Source organism: Macaca mulatta, chromosome 20, assembly GCF_049350105.2.
Source record: "Macaca mulatta isolate MMU2019108-1 chromosome 20, T2T-MMU8v2.0, whole genome shotgun sequence".
Classification (NCBI taxonomy): Eukaryota; Metazoa; Chordata; class Mammalia; order Primates; family Cercopithecidae; genus Macaca; species Macaca mulatta.
Window position 1 is genome coordinate 62,999,659 of NC_133425.1, and position 22,133 is coordinate 63,021,791.

At 52.2% G+C, this 22,133-nt stretch overlaps 1 protein-coding gene and 3 long non-coding RNA genes across 5 annotated transcripts in view; 1 reads left to right on the forward strand and 3 right to left on the reverse strand.

The window, feature by feature from the left end:
• ATP6V0D1 (ATPase H+ transporting V0 subunit d1) overlaps positions 1 to 22,133 on the reverse strand; it is a 44,348-nt gene that overhangs the window by 15,746 nt on the left and 6,469 nt on the right. The window contains exons 1-2 of one of the 2 annotated variants that reach the window (XM_077984413.1): positions 5,246 to 5,491; positions 3,837 to 3,924 (exon numbers count right to left, since the gene is read on the reverse strand). The exons of the other annotated variant lie outside the window; for it this stretch is intronic. The gene's annotated coding sequence lies outside the window, so the exon portion shown is untranslated. Of the gene's footprint in view, positions 1 to 3,836; positions 3,925 to 5,245; positions 5,492 to 22,133 lie in introns of those variants that run through there. 2 annotated transcript variants of the gene reach the window in all.
• Positions 787 to 18,449, forward strand: LOC144337656 (uncharacterized). Its single transcript, XR_013411067.1, has 2 exons — positions 787 to 2,328; positions 16,344 to 18,449. It is a non-coding gene; the product is annotated as an uncharacterized LOC144337656 (long non-coding RNA).
• On the reverse strand, positions 791 to 15,661 carry LOC144337659 (uncharacterized). The gene is made up of 3 exons (XR_013411070.1): positions 15,359 to 15,661; positions 12,846 to 13,160; positions 791 to 2,323 (listed from the first exon to the last, which is right to left on the reverse strand). It is a non-coding gene; the product is annotated as an uncharacterized LOC144337659 (long non-coding RNA).
• On the reverse strand, positions 17,991 to 21,499 carry LOC144337653 (uncharacterized). The gene is made up of 3 exons (XR_013411064.1): positions 21,313 to 21,499; positions 19,463 to 19,589; positions 17,991 to 18,117 (listed from the first exon to the last, which is right to left on the reverse strand). It is a non-coding gene; the product is annotated as an uncharacterized LOC144337653 (long non-coding RNA).

Sequence of the window (22,133 nt, forward strand, 5' to 3'; positions counted from 1 at the left end):
CCTTGCTGGGCCTCCCCAAGGGTCCCAAGTCCCCATTCCCACCCCGATCAGCCCCAGTTCTCCCCTGCAGTTGTGTCCCACTACTACCCTGACCTCCATCTCCCTGTTGGCTCAGGGCCTACCACAGGGCAATCAGCTAAGGCTCTGGAGATGCACCAGATCTTTGGGACACAATCCAGGACATGGGGCCCCAAAGTTCGAGCATAAGAGGAATAGTTCCTCCTCAACATGATCAGAAAGCCTGGGAAACTCCAATCCACAACCCAGTCTTTGAGGCCTTTCTGTATGCTAAGCTGTAGGCTGGCCCTAACCTAGAGCAGCTAAGTCCTGAGTCCTGCACTCCAGGGCCTCAGGGTCAGAGGGGCAAGCCAACATACCCCGAGGCAGACACGAGGCACATGAAATACAGAAGATGCCTAAAGCTGTGGAGTGGAGTGGAGAGGGCACCAAAGATCAGACTGAGAAGATGAGAAGGCCACAAAAGGCTGGGCCACAGCAAAGGGCAGGGGCAAGAAAGTATAAAGGAAACAGCCAGGAGGAGGGTGTGAGTGACAAGTGGCCTTCAGGGCAAATGAGTGGCACGCAGGGGAGGTGAGGCTGACAGGAAAGACTAAGCATCCCTTCAGAGTGGCCGGAGGCAGGTAGACCAATCCTGAGGGCTCTCCTGAGCATTCAGAGATGGCCTGAGGGAAAAGGAAAGAGAGGCAGAGCAGAAGGGCCCGGGGGAAGCAGGCCAGGGAAGAGGCAGTGGGATCCTGATGAGAACCTAACAACAGTCTCCCACAGTGTTTTGTTTTGTTTTTGTTTTTGTTTAGAGATGGCATCTTCCTATGTTCCCAGGCTGAACTTGAACTCCTAGGCTCAAGCGGTCCTCTGGCCTCAGCCTCCCAAGTAGCTGGGACTATAGGCATGTGCTAGCTAGAGTGATCTTTTTAAAACACAAGGCAGACCATGCTATTCATTGGCCTTAAACTCTCCCCTACTCCTACTTCACTCAGAAAGGGAGCCCCTTCCAGAGCCTTCATGTGGTGGTCCCACCATCCCCGCTCTACCTCTCTGATTTAGGTCCTGCGGTTCCCCCATGCTCACTATCCACAGCCATGTCCCCACCTCAGGGCCCTTCCCTGTCCCCTGGCCTGAAAATGGAGCTGTCTCCCTCCCTTCCTTCAGATCTTTCCTCACACACCCCCTCTTCAGAGGCTTCTCCACCAGCCCATCACTGTCCCTTCACTTGTGTTATTCTTCTCAGCAGTACTTATCCCACCCGATACAGGACACAGAAGCTCCCTTGGGACAGTACCAAGGGCAGTGGCTGAGGAGAGACCCAGGCACATGTTGGTGGAGGCTGGCTTGGAAGACTACATGCCTCTCCATCCCCTGGGGAGGCTGCCCAGGGGATCAAAGGCGGAGCTGCACTTGGGACCACCTCCACACGCCGTCCTGGCCACGGCCTCCCCAGGTGTCTTTGAGGCTCAGGAGACCATGCTATCCTGGGTTGTTTAGAGAGGGAGGGAAGTGAGGCATATAACCCTCTACAGGCTTAGGGGACCCCGGTGATGCCCCTCCTGCTGTACTCCATCAGGAGAAGACAGCCCCAACCTGGAGTCAGGCATGCTAAAAGAGAGATGGAAGACAGCATGTTGAAGGTAGGGGTATGCACAGGTCTCTGGAATGGACGCCTTCCACCTGTATCTCCAGGGGCCTGGTGGCAGGCTGCACTCATGACCTCTGTGGCTCCTGGGTACTCATGGAGTGAACTTCAACCTCCAGAGGCCTGCAGGAGACACCACCTGCTACCTTCACCGTCACTCTGCAATTGACTACTACTTTCCTCCCATGGCCACCCAAAAGTGCATAAGAGAGCCAGGCAGGGCAGGCAGAAGCCACTAGCCCCTGTTCTGCTCTGTGGACCCCAACACCTTTTTGCCTGGGAGATGTGCACTCTCCTATATCCTTACTCCAGGCTGTCTGCAATGAGCCCCTGCCCTGGGATCTCTTCTCCCACATCCTTACCACATCTAACCAAGTCCTAGCTACTCCTAGAGTAAGGCATGGGTGAGAAAAGGTGCTTTGCTCAGTAAATTTGGGTGGTTGCAGTATTTCATTCCCCATTTGGTTGTTAACTGTTCTTAACTGTAATTGATGGTCATTGCTGAAATAATATATTGCCTGTATTTCTACCTCTACAAGTGGGTTTCATGTGCTAGATTTTAATATCCTTGAGCTTGGGCAAGTGTGCAAGCCTCTTTTTTTTGGTTTTGTTTTTTGTTTTTTGTTTTTGTTTTTGTTTTTTTTGAGACAGAATCTCGCTCTGTTGCCCAGGCTGGAGTGCAGTGACAAAATCTCGGCTCACTACAACCTCTGCCTCTTGGGTTTGAACGATTCTCCTGCCTCAGCCTCCTGAGTAGCTGGGACTACAGGCGCATGCCACCATGTCTGGCTAATTTTTTTTTATTTTTAGTAGAGACAGGGTTTCACTATGTTGGCCAGGCTGGTCTCGAACTCCTGACCTTGTGATCCGCCCACCTCAGCCTCCCAAAGTGCTAGGATTACAGGCATGAGCCATGTGTGCAAGTCTTTTTAAAAGAAACATGGTTTATTTGTACAAAACTGAAAGATTGTTAATGCCCCTGATGTGGTTTTTGTGGATGTGAAATGGTGAGAATATTAACTGGTTCCTTTTACTGTGGTATTAAAACGAAGCCTTCTTAATTTATCAAAGTCATGTTCATGCTCTGATTTTATATACTTGGGGTTCTGGCCCAGGCCCAGCAAGTGCTGAAATCTCCACTAGGGGAAGCTGCAAAGTGGATGGCAGCTGGGAGCCAGGACTGGAATACAGTTCTCTGGGTCAGACCCAGGCACTGGTGAGGCAGTTGCCAGACCAAACCTGTCTGCTTATTCACACAGCCACTGCAGCCAGCCAGGAGCCCTTCTCAGGCCAGGAGACTTCTTCCTTTTCAGCTATAGCCTGGGCCTAGAGGCCAGGCCAGATGTACAGGGTGAGCTCCAGGGAAAAACTTTGGGTGGTGGCACTCCTGCCAGTGACTCTACTATTCCCCGAGACTGGGAGTCTGGACCCCAGTCTGGCCTCCTGATCCCTCCCCTCCAAAGCACCAGGGGCTGGACCTCACCCGGGCATCTGTGTACACACTGCTCTTCCAGGCCCTGGCACAGGCTGCTGGGAGGCTTCCCCAAGTGAGCTGTCACCTCCCACTCAGGATCCTCATTAGCTCTCAAGCAGCGTGAAACTTCCTCTGCTCCAGCCTCCCACTTTGCTCCACATGGCTTCTCTCCCTAGCTCAGCAACTTCCCCACTGCCAAGCACCTTTCCCCTCCCCAGGCCTCCATGACTCTCTATCCAACACCTGGCACTGGTCGGGGGTAGTCCCCTCATCCCAACATGAAGCGGGCAACCCAGATCCACTCTAACTGAAAACACATGGGCTGTACAGTGTACTCAGCCCCATGCCAGGAGCAACCTGTGTGCCGGACCTCTCAGCCATGCCCATTTCAGCCTCAGGAACAGAAATCAGACAGAACATGAAACCTGTCCAGAGTCCCAAAGCTGGGGCGTAGAGGGGCTGGGAGGTGCAGCAGGCCTGAGGGATTCTGTCTGTCCCCAGATCTGGTCTCCTCCTCTCCTCCCCACTCTGCACCTCCTTTACTGCTCTCTTCCCCAGTCCTTGACCCAGGACAGGCTTTTCAGATATGGACTCAGCTGTCCAGACGGATTTCAGTCCCAGATGACCTGGCAGGTGGTGGCAGAGGGGTGGGAGAAGACAGGGCATGCCTTCTTCCCCTCCTCGGAGGCAGCCTGGACACTCACTGCTCACCTGACAGGCACGGACCGTCAGCACTGTCACTGGACTGTCATCACTCAGGGACAAGTCCCTCTGGCATCCCTTGTGGCACCATCCATTCCTAGAGAAGCCAGGAATGCGTGCACATGAATGAGGGGGCAAAGCCAAGCAGCAGGCTCTCTTCTGCAGGCCCCCCACTCCTGGACTCAGCACGGGCCTCCAAGCAAACACCCCTGTGCCTTGGCTGCTGCATTCTGCTGACGCTGCATCTGGGGAAGCCACGGCTCCAAGCACTGCTGGAACGCAGGCGGCCGGGTGGTTTCTGCTGGCGTTTGTCAGATCAGAGCAAACCCGGGAGACTCTACTGAGAATCCTGCCCAAGGCCTGAGGAGTCTTCCCTACCAGGAAACTTATTTTTTAAAAGCCCCCAGGGATGATGTCAAAGGGCCGTTCCAGACCACTTTCCCTGGCCAAACCCCACATCTCCCTGTGACCCAGGGAAGGGGGACAGCCTGTCAGCCAAGAAGGCGACTTACAGGAGGAGGCCTACTGAACCCTCAGCTCACCCATGAGGAGACCACACAGGGCTTCTAAACCAACTCCGACCCTGTTGGAGAAACCTGGCTCCCAGACCCAGTGGCTGGCAGCCCCAAGCCCTAAGACGGTACCGGTCAGGGCTAGGAGAAGGCTGGTTGGGATGCTCCCTCCTCCCCAGCTTCCTGCTCTCTCTGAGGGATGCGGAGGAGGGGATGTGACTGGGAGGGGACGTGACTGGGAGCAGGATCTAAGCACAGAAGGAGAGGCCTGGAACTTGTTGAGAGCTTCGTGGGAGACCTGGCCACCCAGCCCTGGCCCAGCCCCTGAGGGCAGCCAAGGACGGCAGGGGCTCTGGGAAGCCAGGGGTTAGTTCTGCTCTGGGCCTTGGGCTCAGCAGTCTAGCAGCCTGACAGCCTCGGTGATGGCCACTGAGAGGCCCAGACGTGCCCGGCCGAGGCATGAGCAAGCAGTGTTCTGGCTAGCACGGACTCGGGGGACTGCTCTAGTCTACCCACAAGCCCAGCTGTCTACCCCAAATCCTCCCATCCATGGCCCAACACCAGGAATGTCTGGCCAGCTTGTGATCTCCCACAGTAAAAGACTTCCTTGGAGGCCGATTTCTCATGTTCAAGAAGATGCTGCTGCTCTCAGGAAGTTCTCTCTGCTGTCTGACCTAAACCCCAACTCAGAAGCAGCAGACCAACTCAGTCTCCCGGTGTCTCCAGCCTTCCCTCAGGCCTAGGCTTGCTCCTCAGTCTGCACCCCGGGACGTTCCCACACCTCCTCTGTGTCCCACATTCTTGTCCCCATGTTCAGATGACTCTCCCTCCAACTCCTTCTCCTGGCACTACTCAGGCCTTCTGCCCTATATCTTGGCTCCCTACTCCCAAGTCCACTCTCCATACCATCAACAGAATGAAGTCCTCCAAATCAAATGGCTTGCTGTCACCTTCACCTAGCAGTCCATGTAGCCCTGGAGCTGGAGCTCTGCCCTCCACCACAGCCTGGGAGGCCCCGTGCCCTCAGCCCTAGCATTACCTCAGCCCTTGACTGGTCTAACAGTGCTACTTGCTGGCCAGAGTGACCTTCCTGTGATCTCTGCTCCAGCCAGTGCTCCAGGGAAGTCCACAGGCTGCTGGAGAGAGAAGCCCTTAAAGTGCAGGAAATAGTGCTGCTTTCTCAGGCCCATGGAGAGGCTGGGTTGGGAAGACACACCCCCAGCCTGGAAAGTGAGAATCCCCGCCCTCCCGCCTCCACAGGCCGGCCCTGTCCACCCTGAGGTTGCCTGTGTCAAGGACCATTGCCCTGGTTCCAGCAGGGATAGCTGAGGTCTTTGAAGAGGCCTGAGAAGGTTGCAGCCTAAGACCCACCTGGCATGGCTGCCCCTCTCAGGGGTCGCCAGGCTGCACCACTCAGGCTGGCCACATAGTGGGCCCCAGCTGGCACCCCTGACTATCACCCTAGCCCTTGATTAGTAAGAGGGCATAGGACACTCAGCCTGCCCAGTGCTTTCTGCTCTCTGTGTGACAAAGTATGGGTTTGGCAGCCAGCATCAGACAGGCCTTGAGAGGTGGCAGCTGGGCAGCCCTGCCCCCGCCCACTTCCTGAAACTTTTCCCAGATCCTGCCAACCCAGAAGGGGATCTTTCAGCCTCTCCAGGGCTCCCAGGGTCAGATGGCACACAGCCTTTTCAGCTCCCAGGCCTCTGCAGTTCCTCCCCAAGGGCCACAGGGAGGCAGAAAGGAGGGTCCTGGCCCATGCCAGGGGGTTGGTCCCACATGCCCCTGGGCCCAGTAGGCATGGAGGCAGCCCCTGGCCAGCACACCAGGCGGGGCAGCCCCGCTCGAGGCTCTCCCGTGGCCTCATGGCCGGCCCATGGAGGGGTCTTGCTGGCCAGCTGGCCACGGCAGAGTGTGAGAGGACAGTGTGTTCCCAGACTTTACTTCTGCTTTTCCAGAGGTCACTCAGTGAGGCTCTCCTGGGGAGCTCAGGGGTTTTCAGGAATTGAGGCCCACTGAATGGAACCAGATGTGAGAACATGCTCCCTAGACTCTGGTGTGCCCACATTGCCATTCTCTGCAAGGGTGGCAGAGCCTTACAGCCTGTTCTACCACTCCCCTGGCCTTGCTGAGAAGTCTGCTTCGAAGGGACTGGACCTGGGCTCTACTTCCAATGCTACAACTTCTACTGGCTCAAAGTAGGAAAACTCAGACAGATGGACTGATGTGGACAGATGGCCAGGCTGGTGGCCCAACAAAGCGAGAGCTGCCCTGCCCCTCCTTGGTGAATGTGCTGAGCCTGACCTACTCCCTAGGCTCAGGGGTGGGAGGAGACCTTTTTTTTCATATCAGCTCCAAAGCAGATGTGTGCACTGGCTGGCTAGATCTGCAGGGTCAGAGCACCACATCTGGAACTCTCAGTGTGGGAGCCACAGCATGGAAACCATTAACCCTGGGTTTACCTGGGGCCTGCAGCACAGTATGAGTGTCCTCTTCAGCCCCCAGGCCTCTGCCAGGGCCCTTTGCAGGCTCTCTGTGAACCTCACGTAACACCAATTGACTGAGTAACCCCAAGTTCCAACACTTCCTATCAAATGCCAGCTTTCCCCCCTCCCCTCTATGCCACCTGCTATTCCCCATCCAGAGCCTTGGCACTACCACCCTCAACTGGGGTGTCCATGGCACCTTTCCCTGGCCAGTGCAGGCCCACCCATCACCTATCAGCTGACCTATCCCACAGTCCCGGCCCCCTCTGCAGATCCATTTTGCCAGATCACTGGCTTCATGACATCATTCCTTAGGCAGCTGAGTAGGACAGGGGAGAAAGAAACTGGGCTTCAGAGCCTCAAGGACCTGGGTTCAAATCCTGTCTACCCAAATTGGCCCTAAAACACTTGTGGAATCTCTCTGGAACCAGGCCCCTGGCTAGTCACCGGGTAACAGATTCTGCAGTGCCAGCCTCCCAGGGCACTGCATGGACACTGAGCAAAGGCAGTGGTTTACAGAAAGCTGAGCACAGCATACCATAGTCCATTTCTCCTGGCTAACACCATGAGCCCAGCAGTGTGTAGCCTTGACTTTAGGCTGTTGCTTAGGCTGTCCTACTAAGTTCTGTACAGAATGTACCTGTTCCTCCTCTCCATGGTCTGTCCCAACCCTTTCCCAGGCCTCTAGCATGTCCTCTTCCCTGTCATAAAGCCTGCAGGGGACCTTGTACAGTATGAGCATGCTAACACTCTGCTATCTCCTGCGGAAAGAGAAACAGGGCTGGCTCAAGATCCGGGGCTCCTGTCCCCAAACCTACATCTCATCTATCAGCAAGATCATAGAGAGCTCTGAGCAGCCCCAGCAACCTGGATAGAGAGAGGCAAGGACAGAACACTGCACCACCCACCACACCCCGAGTTGCCCTGAGGGTCTTGGAAGCAGGCAGGAGGTAGTATAGCCAAGGGCAGCTCTTGCTTCACGGGAAACCTCTGGGCTGGCAGGCCAGCAGTCTTGGGAAGAACCTGGAGTCTCTTGCTGGCACGGTCACATGCAAGTTACTAGGTTTCAGGTGGCTGAGGCAGAGCTCCTGCAGGGAAAGGACGGTAAATTCTCCTTCCTCGGTCCCTGGACCCACATTTTGTTTCATGTTAGAGGTTTTTCAGTGAGGTGAGGCACTCACAGTAGAGGAATGGGGCCGATCTGCAGAGATGGTCCAGCTGACACCAGGCGCCAGTGGCACCGACCACTAGCAACATCAGACACAGGGATCAAATAGGAGAGTCACCTCCCAAGTCCAGGAAGCAAAAGGATGTCTGCCCTGGGTTCATCACCCCACTCCCTGCTCTGAGACAGGTGGCAGGTGGTGGCAGAGACATATTTAATTACCCTCATACTCTCAGGAACACCTTGTCCCTGTGGCTGGGAGGATGAAAGCATTTCTCACATCCTAGGAGGAAGTCAACTCATTTGACAGTCAGGAGGGTGCCAGGCAGGCGACAGTCCCATGTGCCAAAGGGAGGGGCACAACTGGTTACTGCTGCACCCAGGGCAAGTTCCAAGAAGCTCTCCTCTGACTGAGTGGAGATCCACCTGGACAGCCCCTCACCAGGCCGTCCCCACCCAGGCCCGAAGGCTCCATGGGACTGACATGTCCCAGGAGACACAGGGCTTGCAGGGCAGCTTCCTTATGTTCCCTGGCCACAGCCCAGCCTGAGAATCAGACAACCTAGCCTCACTCTGGGAGGTGGAAGCCACACCTTCCTCTGTTGATGCCCTGCACTTTGACCGAAGCGAGCTCTTTCTTCTCCAGGTTTGCCACCACAGTTACAGAACCTGCAGGTTGGAGTGGATCTGGAGCTGTGAAGAAGAGCTTCTTTTCATTTTCCCAAAGATGTGAGTTTGCCTGGGCATAAGTAAGAGATAAACTGGTCTGGCCTGGCCAGATGCCAGGTAGCCCAAGGAAGGCCAGTTATGGCAATGTGCTGTGCTCAAAAGCTGGCTGAGGCTGGGTATGGTGGCTCACACCTATAATCCCAGCATTTTGGAAGGCCAAGGTGGGGGAATCACTTGACCCCAGGGAGTTTGAGACCAGCCTGGGCAACATAGTGAGACCTAGTCTCCACAAAAAATAAAACAAAATGAGCCCAGCGCGGTGGGGTGTGCCTGTAGTCTCAGCTACCTGGGAGGCTAAGGTGGGAGGATGGCTTGAGTCTGAGAGGTTGAGGCTGCAGTGAGCCAAGATCATGCCACTGCACTCCAGCCTGGGAGACAGAGGAAGACTCTGTTTCAAAAAAAAAAAAAAAAAAAAAACCTGGAACATGCCCTTGTCTAGCTTCTGGGTCTGCTGGCCTGCACCACCTAAGCAATCCTGTCAGCTCTTGATGCTGGGCTCCTGTTCCACATGCACAGCCATCTTAGGAAGGAGATGAAGGAGAGTTGGGGCTCACTCAGGTAGAGGTGGAGGGGATTTCTAGGGCTCCCTAGAGGCAGCTATTCTCAGTGAGAATAAGCAAGTCAGGCTGGATCCTGGCTGGAGCATCCTACCAGTTCCATGGTGCCCAGAGCCAGCCCGAAGGAGAAAAGTAGGAAATACTAACTTTGCTTTGACCTAGGCCCTGTGTTTGGGCTCGTGGGATCAAACCTCATCTGGGGCTGTGAACTCACGTACTGTCAGCATAAAGTCCCATTCCCTGTGGCTCATGGAAACTGGACAGACGCTGGGCATGGTGGCTCACGCCTGTAATCCCAGCACTTTGAGAGGCTGAGGTGGGAGGATCACTTGAGCCCAGAAGCTCAAGACCAGCCTGAGCAACACAGAGAGAGTCTGTCTCTACAAAAAATACAAAAATTAGCCAGGTGTGGTAGCACGTGCTTGTGGTCCCAACTACTCAAAAGGCTAAGGCGAGAGGATCACTTGAGCCCAGGAGGTCAAGACTACAGTATTCGTGCCACTGCCCTCCAGCCTAGGTGACAGAATGAGACCCTTTCAAGAAAGAAATTAAAAAAAAAAGAAAGAGGGAGGGAGGCAGGAAGGAGGAGAGGAAAAAAGCAAAGAAAAAGAAAAGAGAAGAAAAAAGAAACAGCGTGAGACTCCGTCTCAAAAAAAAAAAAAAAAAAAAAGAAAAGAAAAGAAAAAAGAAAAAAAAGAAAAAAGAAACTGGTCAGAGTAGCCCAGGCCAGAGGTAGAGTTAATCCATCCCATACTTTCGCCTGGCAGAGCCAAGAGGCTTGGTCCAGGCAAGAAGATGGCAGAAGCAGTAACTATACAAGCTAGTCCAGTACAGCACCCCCAGGACCCCACCCACCCTTCATTTCAGCCCTCCCCTCAGCGGCCCTGCTCAAGGGCCTCGTGGGACAGTTGTGGGGGCAACAGTAACATGCCAGAGTGAGCCAGTGCTGTGAACCTGGGCTGGCCCCTGGGAAGGACATGGTCACCTGCTTGACCACACAGTGGAAGCCAGGTCCAAATGACTGAAGCCACTGGGGCAGGTGGGAGGCATGGAGCCTGCGCGGATACTGAAGGGTAACATTCCAGGACCCTGTGCTCCCCCAGGCCTTGTGATATGGTATCTAGCCTGAAGCGTAAAGGGTTGGGGGCGGGGGGAAAACAGGCAGAGCCGAACCCATGACCTGGCAGCCTCAGGGCCCTGTATGCTGCGTCATGGATTGCAGCTCATCTGTATTCATCAGCTGCCAACCCTTCAAGTTCCAAGCTAAATCCCATGTGGCAAGGCCTGAGGGAAAGACAAGGGCCCCAGAAGCAGGGTCCTTTTTGCATGACTACCACTTCCTGAGTTGGGGGTCCGTTCATAGAGATATAGTCCAGGCATTCTTGAGTGAACAAATGAAAGAATAGAAAAAAGGGGAAAAAAAAATCGAAGAACGTAGAGTGATTGGACAGGAACTGCCAAGACAGATGTCAGGAGACCATAATTACACCCTTAGGCCTCACCTTGGACCCAGCTTCCCAGATGAAGAGAGCTGGATAACGGTACCTCCAGGTTCCTGTCCAGCTATGACACTGTTCTAGCCTAGTCAGGCCCAGACCACATTGACTCCCTGCAACCCCTGAATGACCTCAGGGGCTCTAGGTGAGACCCCTGGCCTGGATACCCATGGAGTAGCCTCAGAAGAACTGATGACAACTGCAGGGGAGACCCTGGGGCTGTGGAGCCTCTGAGGGACAGGGACAGGCGGTAAAGGCTGAGTTTCAGATGACTCCTCAGAGGGGAAAGCCCCATCCACCAGCCAAGCACGAAAGCCTCTGTTGAGGTCAAGGCCTGCAAACCACTGCCTGAGCATCCAAAGGGGGGCAAGGTCTGGGCAAATGCCCAGGGCCAGGCCAGAGCTGGCCAGGAAAGCAGTGTCTAGCACCAGTCAGGGATGCTCCTCCATATATTCCTTTCCCCTGCCATCAATCTGCTCAGCGGTCCTCAGGACCACCCACATTCACATAGGGGCAACCCCAGCCCTGCCCCTTGTGCATACTCCTTGGTCCTTCAGGGGAGTTGCTAGGTTTGGACACACAGAGCAGGTGCCCAGCCCACACAGCAGCAGCCTAGCCTACTAAAGCAGCCTTCGGGGCCTTGACTTTCCTGCCTTTGAAAAGGAGGAAGACCAACATTCTAGGGCAGAATAGATTTTTTAAAACATCAGCCAGGGAGTGTTGGATGAGGCAGATGCCAGGGAGGCCAATGGAGAGGCCTCCAAACTGCGGTACAGGGTAGGAGAGAGTTGTCAATCAACTAATGATAACCCATTGCCAGCCTGACCATGTGGACCTGCAGTGCTTACGTGGTGTTCAGGGTGCCTGGTTCGGCCATCTCCCGGAGTCACCCTGCATACATGTACCTATACATGCCACATACATCCTACATGCCCCTCAGAGGGAGTGCCAAATGAGGTTAAGAGAGAAAAGTTCATCCTCTGTCCTGAAGACAAATTTTCCCTCTCCTGGAGGGGCCAGGGTGGCAGGACAAGAGTAGTGACAACCTAGGGAGGTGCATGGGTCTAGGAGCCTGAGAAGTGTAGCCCTGATCCCTGGGCTGCCTCAAGCTCCTACTTGGAGCTCCCAAGACCCTTAGGTTCATAGCACACTGTGCTGCACCTGCAGCTCCAACTCTGAGCTGCTGGCATGACCCAGGTGAGGGCAAATGAGGACGGTGTGGTGGGCAAGGCTGGAGCAGCCTGCACTGGGCACCAGGGCAGAGAGCATCAGGAAATGTCCCCTGGCCTTCTCCTTCCCAACCCAGGAAGATAGGGCACAGGGAGGTAACGGTGGGTAGAGGTACACAGACAGGAGACACTAAGTGACAAGCCTTACCTCATCTGAGAAGGCCAACTGGGACTTAAGTGAGGGAAGTAGGGCCCAAGGCAGAGACCCAAGGGACAGTGCTGGTGGCAGCTGCCTCATGGAAAAGCAGGAGAGGCAGCCTGGCTGACTCCCGGGGTCCAGCCACACCTCCCTCCCCAGGCTCCTTGACAGTGGAGTGATCCTGGCGCACCCCCTTGTGGTGGAAGGGAGGATGGCATTGTCCACAGCGAGGGGCCCTTCTGGTGGGAAGAGGGTACGCCAGCTTCAGTTCCCCTTCAACACATCCCTCCAATTTAATCACTGCTTCAGACTCCTGGCCAGCATCTCCCAGTCATTAACCTCTGAGGCAGTAGGACTACAGGTACCCACAGAGCCACGCAGGAATGTCTCATAAAGAACAGGAGTTGGGCCAGGCGCGGTAGCTCACACCTGTAATCCCAGCACTTTGGGAGGCCAAGATGGCAGATCACCTGAGGTCGAGAGTTCGAGACCAGCCTGACCAACATGGAGAAATCCCATCTCTAGTAAAAATACAAAAAACAAAAAACAAAAAAACAAAAAAATTAGCCAGGCATGGTGGCGCATGCCTGTAATCCTAGCTACTCAGGAGGCTGAGGCAGGAGAATCACTCAAACGCAGGAGGCAGAGGTTGCGGTGAGCCAAGATCGTGCCATTGCACTCCAGCCTGGGCAACAAGAATAAAACTGTCTCAAAAAAAAAAAAAAGAACAGGAGTTGGCCGGGCACAATGGCTCACACCTGTAATCCCAGCACTTTGGAAGGCCAAGGCTGGAAGATGACTTGAGCCCAGAAGTTTTGAGACCAAACTGGCTAACATAATGAGACCTTGTCTCTATCAAAAATAAACAAAATCAGCTGGGCATGGTGGTGCGTGGTTTGCTTGACCCTAGGTGGTCAAGGTTACAGTGAGCCATGATGGAGCCACTGCACTCCAGCCTAGGCAACAGAGTGAGATCCTGTCTCAAAAAAAAAGAAAGAGGCCGGGCGTGGTGACTCAAGCCTGTAATCCCAGCACTTTGGGAGGCCGAGACGGGCAGATCACAAGGTCAGGAGATCGAGACCATCCTCGCTAACACGGTGAAACCCCGTCTCTACTAAAAAATACAAAAAAAAAAAAAACACTAGCCAGGCGAGGTGGCAGGCGCCTGTAGTCCCAGCTACACGGGAGGCTGAGGCAGGAGAATGGTGTAAACCCAGGAGGCGGAGCTTGCAGTGAACCGAGATCGGGCCACTGCACTCCAGCCTGGGCGACAGAGCGAGACTCCATCTCAAAATAAATAAATAAATAAATAAATAAATAAATAAATAAATAAGAAAGAAAAAGAAAGGAAAAGAAAGAACGAAAAGAAAATAAAAAGAAAAAGAAAAGAAAGAAAACAGTTGGCCAGAGGTGGATATAAGCCTGGAAAGCCAAACCGGAGACCACATGGACTTGAGTCAGTCATGAGGAACTGGTCTGTTTTGCGTGAGTGAAGACAGAGCCTTCGGAGGGACAAGGCTGAAGAGGACATGGAGGGAAGCGTGGGCATCCTCAGACCTCTACACTCTTGCTCTCCCTCTCAGCCAGACCCTCCCAAGTCTCCAATTCCCTTTATCCAAGTCTCAACTCCTTTTGTCTCTACTGCCTAGTATGTGTCTAACGAAAGCAAGTGCTTAATAACTCAGAAACAGGGAAATCTATGATATGGTGCATCCCTGGCGTTGTGGGAGGAGACTTGGCTTTTCCTCCCCCACACCCCAAAGCCTAGTACTCAGTCAGTGCCAATAAAGAGCTGTCATGGCTGGGCATGGTGGCTCATGCCTGTAATCCCAGCACTTTGGGAGACTGAGGTAGGTGGATCACGAGCTCAAGAGATCGAGACCACCCTGGCCAACATGGTGAAACCCCATCTCTACTAAAAAGACAAAAATTAGCTGGGCGTGGTGGCGGGCACCTGTAATGCAGCTACTTGGGAGGCTGAGGCAGGAGAATCGCTTGAACCCAGGAGGTGGAGGTTGCAGTGAGCCGAGATCATGCCACTGCACTCCAGCCTGGTGACAGAGTGAGACTCTGTCTCAAAAAAAAAAAAAAAAAGAGCTGTCACTCATCCAATCAGGCAAATATCTATTGAGCATCCACTCTGACTAGGACTGTGCTGCTGAATCCTTACAACCTACGAGTAAGTGATTTCTGTTTCATTTTACAAGTGGGCAAATACATGCTCTATATCACACAGCTGTCCAGAAAGGGAGTCATGGTCTGCCTGATGCCTGGCTCCACACAGAACTCAAGAAAGGTTCTGGCAACCCATAGGGGCCCTAGGGTCCTGACCCTGAGCAGGCGCAGATGACTTAGAGACGGTCATATCATGTCCTTGCACCTGTTCATTCTGGAAGTAGATCCTCCTAACAAGCTGCAGTGTGTCTAACCACTGAGCTCAAAGACCAAGAGCAGCTGCAGGTTGGGAAGGGGACCCTGGTGCTATAGTAGGCATCCTGACCACAGCAGGAAGAGTGAATGGGTGGCCTGACAGAAGGCCAGGGACAAAACTATTGGAGGCAGACATGGGCCCTCAGGGACAGTGGTTCTGTTACATCTCATTCCAAGTCTAACAGCCATTAATGTAGGAGAGACTCTGCTATGTTCAGTGTGTGCCACTTAAGAAAGCAGGGAGCAGCCGGGTGCGGTGGCTTAAGCCTGATATCCCAGCACTTTGGGAGGCCGAGAAGGGCGGATCACGAGGTCAGGAGATCGAGACCATCCTGGCTAACACGGTGAAACCCCGTCTCTACCAAAAAATACAAAAAACTAGCCGGGCGAGGTGGCAGGCGCCTGTAGTCCCAGCTACTCGGGAGGCTGAGGCAGGAGAATGGCGTAAACCTGGGAGGCCGAGCTTGCAGTGAGCTGAGATCCGGCCACTCCATTCCAGCCCGGGCGACAGAGCGAGACTCCGTCTCAAAAAAAAAAAAAAGAAAGCAAGCAGGGAGCCTGGGCAACATAGCGAGACCCTGTCTCCACTAAAAAATAAAAAATTAGCCAGGCATGGTGATACATGCCTGTACTCCCAGCTACTTGGGAAAGCTGAGGTAGAAGGATCACCTGAGCCTGCGAGATTGAGGCTGCAGTGGGTCATGATCGTGCCACTGCAATCCAACCTGGGTGACAGAGTGAGACCCTGTCTTAAAAAAAGAAAAGGAGCTGGGCATGGTGGCTCATGCATGTAATCTCAGTACTTTGGGAGGCCGAGGCAAGAGGATCACTTGAGCCCAGGAGTTCAAGACCAGCCTGGGAAATATGGCAAAACCCTTTTGCTACAAAAGAGACAAAAATTAGCTAAGTGTGGTGGTGCATGCCAGTAGCCCTAGATATTTGGGGGGCTGAGGTGGAAGGATTGTTTCAGCCTTGGGAGGTCAAGGCTGCGGTGAGCTGTGTTTGGACCACTGAACTCCAGCCTGAGCAACAGAGCAAGACTCAGTCTCAAAAAGAAAAAGAAAAAAGAAAAAAGAAAAAAAAAAAAGGAAAGAAGGAAAGAAAGGAAAGGAAGCAAGCAAGCAGGGAAGTGAGACTAATATATTCCAGAAGTGTATTATGCAATGTTTAAAATAAGGTGTTGAAGCATTTCCGTCTCTGCCATCAAGAAACCCTAGTCACCCAGAAAGCCTTATTTACTAAGGGCCCTGAATGGCTGACATCTGCCTATGCTGAGGGTACTTCAAAAGGCCTAGCAGGGGTTCAAGCACTGGCTCCACCTTGGAAACCAGGCCCAAGAAATCGCTGAGTAAACCCAAGAAAAAGTGTATGTTATCACCCACCAGAGCAAGTTCTGACAACACATCCTGTGGCAGGGATTTGGAAGATTTGGAAATAGCAGTTATTGGCTCCTGTGGGAACTCTTACTGACTTGACCACAAATAGCTTCCCAGATACAATCGGGCTAAAGGCCAGGCGCGGTGGCTCACACCTGTAATCCCAGCACTTCGGGAGGCCGAGGCGGGTGGATCACGAGGTCAGGAGTTCGAGACCAGCCTGACCAACATGGTGAAACCCCACCTCTACTAAAAATACAAAAATTAGCCAGGCACGGTGGCACGCGCCTGTAATCCCAGCTACTCAGAAGGCTGAGGCAGGAAGATCGCTTCAACCCGGGAGGCAGAGGTTGCAGTGAGCCGAGATTGCGCCACTGCACTCCAGCCTAGGCGACAGAGTGAGACTCCTTCTCAAAATCAATCAATCAGTCAATCAATCAATCAATAGGGCTAAAGTATATGCCAGTGCAAAATGCAACCAACAAAGCGAATACAGGAGCTGGGGTCGGGAGGAAGAGGCAAAGGACAGACAGAAAAACGGCCAGTTAAGTGGTCACCTGCTCACAGGGGCTGTACCTGGACAGGGGCCCTGCAGCTCCAGCCAGCTGACATGAGAAGAGTCCAGCTCTGGCCTGGGCCCTCAAGCACCCCCACCACACTTGGGAGTCTTCAGGTGTAAAGAGAAGTGGCTTCATGGGGTTTCCCTAAGACTCAGATCAGCCCTACAATGCTGCGAACCAAAACCTGGCTCACAAAGGTCCCAGGCTCTCCAGCACAGGCCTTAACTTCGTTGGCTGCTGGGTGCGGGGACCCTTCTCTTTGCTCACCTACATGTCCTAATTTTCCTTAAATATCTTTATTGAATGTTTCAAATTACAAAATGTATTCACTCTAATACATTTAAACAATAGAAGAGTACATAAAAAGTCAACATTGAAATCATCCCCCTCCCTGCCTCTATAAATCCCTCTCCCCAGAGGTTGTCACTCATGACAACATGGCACCTATGCTTCCAAAAACATGTGTATGTCCATCTGGTAGTCTACCAAGATGGGATTATATGTAACGCTTTGCAACTTTTCACCTAACAGTATATTTCTAAATCAGCCCTTATGGAACTTCATGCTTTTGAGCACTCTCTCGTAGTATTCCATTTTAAGAACAGACCATGGTTTATTTAACCAGACCATAACCAAATCACTGGATATTCCACTGGTTCTAATAGTTCGCTGTTACCAACAAGGCTGGCGTAAACACCTCTGTACATGCTATCCCATGCTAATCTACGGGATACAACCTTATAAGTTGGGTTGCAGGGTCAAACGGTATATGCATGCAGTGTTTTGACAAAGGGGTGACAATGTATACCCCTTGGAGAGTCTACACCAGGTCATCCTTCTACCAACTTTTTGGAATTAAAAAATTATATTTAGTCAAAAAGAAAACAAGAAAACAAAAAACCACCATGCCCCAGCATCATGCAGGAAGAGACATGGCAGGAATCTGGAGGGAGAGCCCGGCTGTCCCTCTCTCTGCTCCACTTGCCAAACTGGGCTCCATGCCAGGTGTCCTTGTTAGGCCACACTTGTGTCCACTTGGCCCACAGTTAAGGCTGCTCTCTAGCCTCCTGGCAGGACTTGTGGGCAGAGCTAGGCTTCCAAGGCAGGCTTGCCCTGGCTACAAGCCAACAGATGGCCTGGTGCGGGCCTAACTGCCGCCAGCCAGTGTACTGGTGACTTCCAGGTTAATATCTTTAGTGTTACTTCCCCACACAGCCACCTGCCTGCTGGACTCCCTCAGACATTTGAGATAGAACACTTCCCTCCCACCCCCCAATCTGCACCCCTAACCTTCCTACCCCTTCTCTGGTAGCCCCCATCTCAAAAAGAACTCCAGCATCCACCCAGTCATTTATTAAGCCAATAGCCTGACTTCTAACCCCCTTCACCCCACATCTAATAAAAACTGGCCCAATCTTGTGGTTTTCATCTCCCAAGCTGATCTCTGACCCGGTCCTTCATCCCCCCTCATTTCACTCCTACCCTAGTTAGTCCATATTCTCCTACCTGGAGAGCTGCAAGAGCGGCTAGCAAGTGTCCTGCTTCTGGCCTGTTCCTGCAAATCCATCCTCTAGAGCCTCAGAGCAAGTTTCTTTTTTGTTTATAACTGACCTGTAACAATTGCACATATTTATAGGATACATGTGATATTTTGATACACATATACCCCGTGTAATGATCAACTCAGGGTAATTAGCATATCCATCAACTCAAACATTTATTATTTCTTTGTTTTTGAGACAGAGTCTCATTTTGTTGCCCAGACTGGAGTACTGTGGGGTGATCCTGGCTCACTGCAACCTCTGCCTCCTGGGTTCAAGCAATTCTCCTGCCTCACCCTCCCAAGTAGCTGGGGATTACAGGCATGTGCCACCACGCCCGGCTAATTTCTGTGTTCTCAGTAGATTTGGGGGTTTCACCATGTTGCCCAGGCTGGTCTCAAACTCCTGACCTCAAGCGATCTAACTGCCTCAGCCTCCTAAAGTGCTGGGATTACAGATATGAGCCACCACACGTGGCCTATTATTTCTTTGTGTTGAGAACATTCAAAATCCTCTCTTACAGCAGTTTAAAAATATATAATATTGTTAAATATAGTCACCCTATGGTATGGAATAGAACTTATTTCTCCTATCTGTGATTTTGTACATATTAATCATCCTCTCCCTCAGAGCAAGTTTCTTTTTTAAAAAAAATTAATTATTATTAATTTTTTTTTTTCCAGACAGGGTCTCTCTCTGTCACCCAGGCTGGATTGCAGTGGTGTGATCACAGCTCACTGCAGCCTCAACCTCCCAGGCTCAAGTGACCTTCCCACCTCAGCCTCCCATATTATTAATTTTTAAGAGATTGGGCAGGGGGTTGGGGGGGGGTCTCACCATGTTGCCCAGGCTGGTCTCAAACTCCTGGGCTCAAGTGATTCTCTCACCTCAGCCTCTTAAGTGGCTGAGATTACAGGCGTCAGCCACCATGCCAGGCCCAGTGAGCTTCTAATTGTATCACACCACCAACCCTACCTCCTCCACAATTCCCCATTTCTTCACCCACTGAGGGGTTAGGTTCCCACACTGGCTCATGATAGCAAGATGCCAAACCTCCCCCCTGCCTAGCCCTAGCCTCCATTTCTGCTCTGGGTCCTCATCCTCACAGGCTGCAGCAGCAGCAAGCTGGAGGGGAGCAACGAGTGCAGCAGGCTGCCAGACACCACAAACAACCTGTGCCAGTTCATCCGCCACTGAGCTTCGGGGTCTCCTCGTGCAGCAATGACACTGCCCAGGGCAGTGGGGCCAACATGAGGGAAAAACCCTAGGCTTGTGTGGGGCCCAGGATCTCACAACTCAACATGCTCATTCCCTTCCTTCCACAGAGTAAATGCTCCTTCCATTACTGCCTTCTGCACACCCTTCTCCCAATGCCCTCCCCCAGCCCCCAACTCCCCTCTCTCACTTGTACTCACTAGATTGCCAGTACCATGTCATCTCTTCCTTTGGATCACATTTGACTCAGAGGAATTTAGGACTGAGCTAAGCTCATCTTGCTGTCCAAGTTGTGGTCATCTAATTTCACCAATTCAATAGAGTTTCCTTTGACAAACAAGATGAAACGTATAAACTATTTCCAGGCAAGACCATACACAGAAACTCCTAAACAAGACATTTCCTACACATTAACCTTAACAAGAATCTCTCTCTTTTTAAATTTTTACCATAACTCTCATCCTTCCTGAGCAATATGTCCTTCTAAGAGACCCACAGCCTTCCAGGAACCAGCCCAATGCATCTATCCAGACCTCGCTGCTGCAAACCCTCGACACACTCTACTTTCTCCTTCCACCTCCCAAGGCTGCTCTCATGCACGAGGCAGTTTCGTGTTTCTGAGACTACTGCCATTCCTTCTCCCTATGCTCTTCCCACCTCTTGGCCTGGCTAATTTGGGGCTAGGGGGTGCGGACGGCAACAGCTTTACTGAAATATAATTCATTTGCCATACAATTTGCCAACTTAAAGTGTACAATTCATGGTTTTTAGTATACTCGCAGAATTGTGCAACGGCCCCCACAATCAGTTTCAGGACTTTTTTTTTTTTTTTTTTTTTTTTAGATGGAGTCTCACTCTGTCGCTCAGGCTGTAGTGCAGTGGTACAATCTCAGCTCATTGCAACCTCCGCCTCCCGGGTTCAAGCGATTTTCCTGCCTCAGCCTCCCAAGTAGCTGGGATTACAGGTACCTGCGACTATGCCCAGCTAATTTTTTGTGGTTTTGTTTGTTTGTCTGAGACGGAGTCTCGCTCTGTCTTCCAGGCTGTAGTGCAGTGGTGCAATCTGGGCTCACTGCAAGCTCCACCTCCCGGGTTCACACCATTCTCCTGCCTCAGTCTCCCGAGTAGCTGGGACTACAGGCGCCCACCACCATGCCTGGCTAATTTTTTGTATTTTTAGTAGAGACAGGGTTTCACTGCATTAGCCAGGATGGTCTCCATCTCCTGACCTCGTGATCTGCCCACCTCGGTCTCCCAAAGTGCTGGGATTACAGGCATGAGCCACCACACCCAGGCAATTTTTTGTATTTTTAGTAGAGATGGGAGTCTCACCATGTTGGCCAGGCTAGTATCGAACTCCTGACCTCATGATCCCCCGGACTCGGCCTTCCAAAGTGCTGTGATTATAGGCATGCGCCACCACACCTGGCCAGTTTTAGGACATTTTTATCACCCCAAAAAGAAAGCCCATACCCATTAACTGTCACCCACCACATAATACATCCCCTCCCTAAAATACCCTACACCTACTGTGCACTCAATGCCATTTTGATGGTCACCCAGTTTGCCTATTAGACAGGCACACCTGCCCTAAGCAAGACCTGTGTGACATATTTGTATTAGCCACTCAAGGCCCACCATGGCACCTGTCTCCTAGGAGTGATGGCAGAGAATGACCACAGGGGAAAAGCGGGCCTCTCCAACTGTTCACTTGGTCCCAGGCCCTGTGCTTACACTTCACAAACATCTCAGAGACCCTAATATTATTCCCATTTTACAGCTGAGGACAAATGACTTGCCCAAGGTCACAAAGCCAATTAAGTGGCTGCATGGGATCAGTTCATCAGTAAGGTCTTCTCTAACTATCTAGACATTGTCTCTGCCCATCCACTGCTGTCACCTTCTAGCCTCACCTTCTGCTGTTCTCATTAAGGTCTCCTATGACCTCTGAACGGCAAAACCAAATGGAAGGCTGACTTTATCAATCTCTTGGCCACATTTGGCACTCACTACCTCATTTATTTTCAGGCTCTCCTTTGGGGCTACTCACATTTCAGGGAATGCCTTTGGCCTTTTTGGCAGGACCATCATCTTCCCCCAAGTCCTTTGATCAACTGAAGTGCCTCCTGGGGGAGGGTCCCATCTTCAGCCTCCACTCTTCTGATTCCATGGTTATCTCTTGGGGACCATGGACACACTGCTACCTCAATTTCCAAAGTTCAGAACTGTCACACCTGAGCACCAAAAATAACCTTCGTATCTCTACTCAGATGGCTCACAGATCCCTCAATTTCATCTTCTCACTCCTCCAACCTGTTCCTTCTCCTACATGTCACCGTCATTTCATTTTGCCACCTACACAGTTGCCTACGCCAGAGATGAGGACATCGACTTTGACTTATTCTTCCCCCAGCCTTCTTACCCAACCCTCAAGTCCTATCAATTCCCCTTCCTTAAATTCTCCTACAATACTCCCAGCCAATGCTTGAGGTCAGGCTCACCCCCAGCCTGAATTACTATAAGAACCTGCAAACTGTTTTTTCCGCCTCCAGGGTGGCCTCTGCCTTCAAATTGCAGGTATCCTCTGAAGTACAAGTCTAATAGTTTTACCATCCCATCCCCCGCACTCAGGACAGAGTCCTTTCTATGGTTTTTACGATCCTTCAAGAGCTAATCTCTCCTTAACTTTCCAGTCACACTCCTAACCACCCCACAATCAGTCTGTGCTAAACGACTTGCCACACCATCAACATTTGCATCTGCAGTTTCATGTGACATTGTGACTGGCGATTGGCCAAGCCCAGCCTGGAGTCTCTCTTCTTCTTGCATAAAATTGTCTCTTGTGAAATAATGTTGAAAGGCACAAAGAGA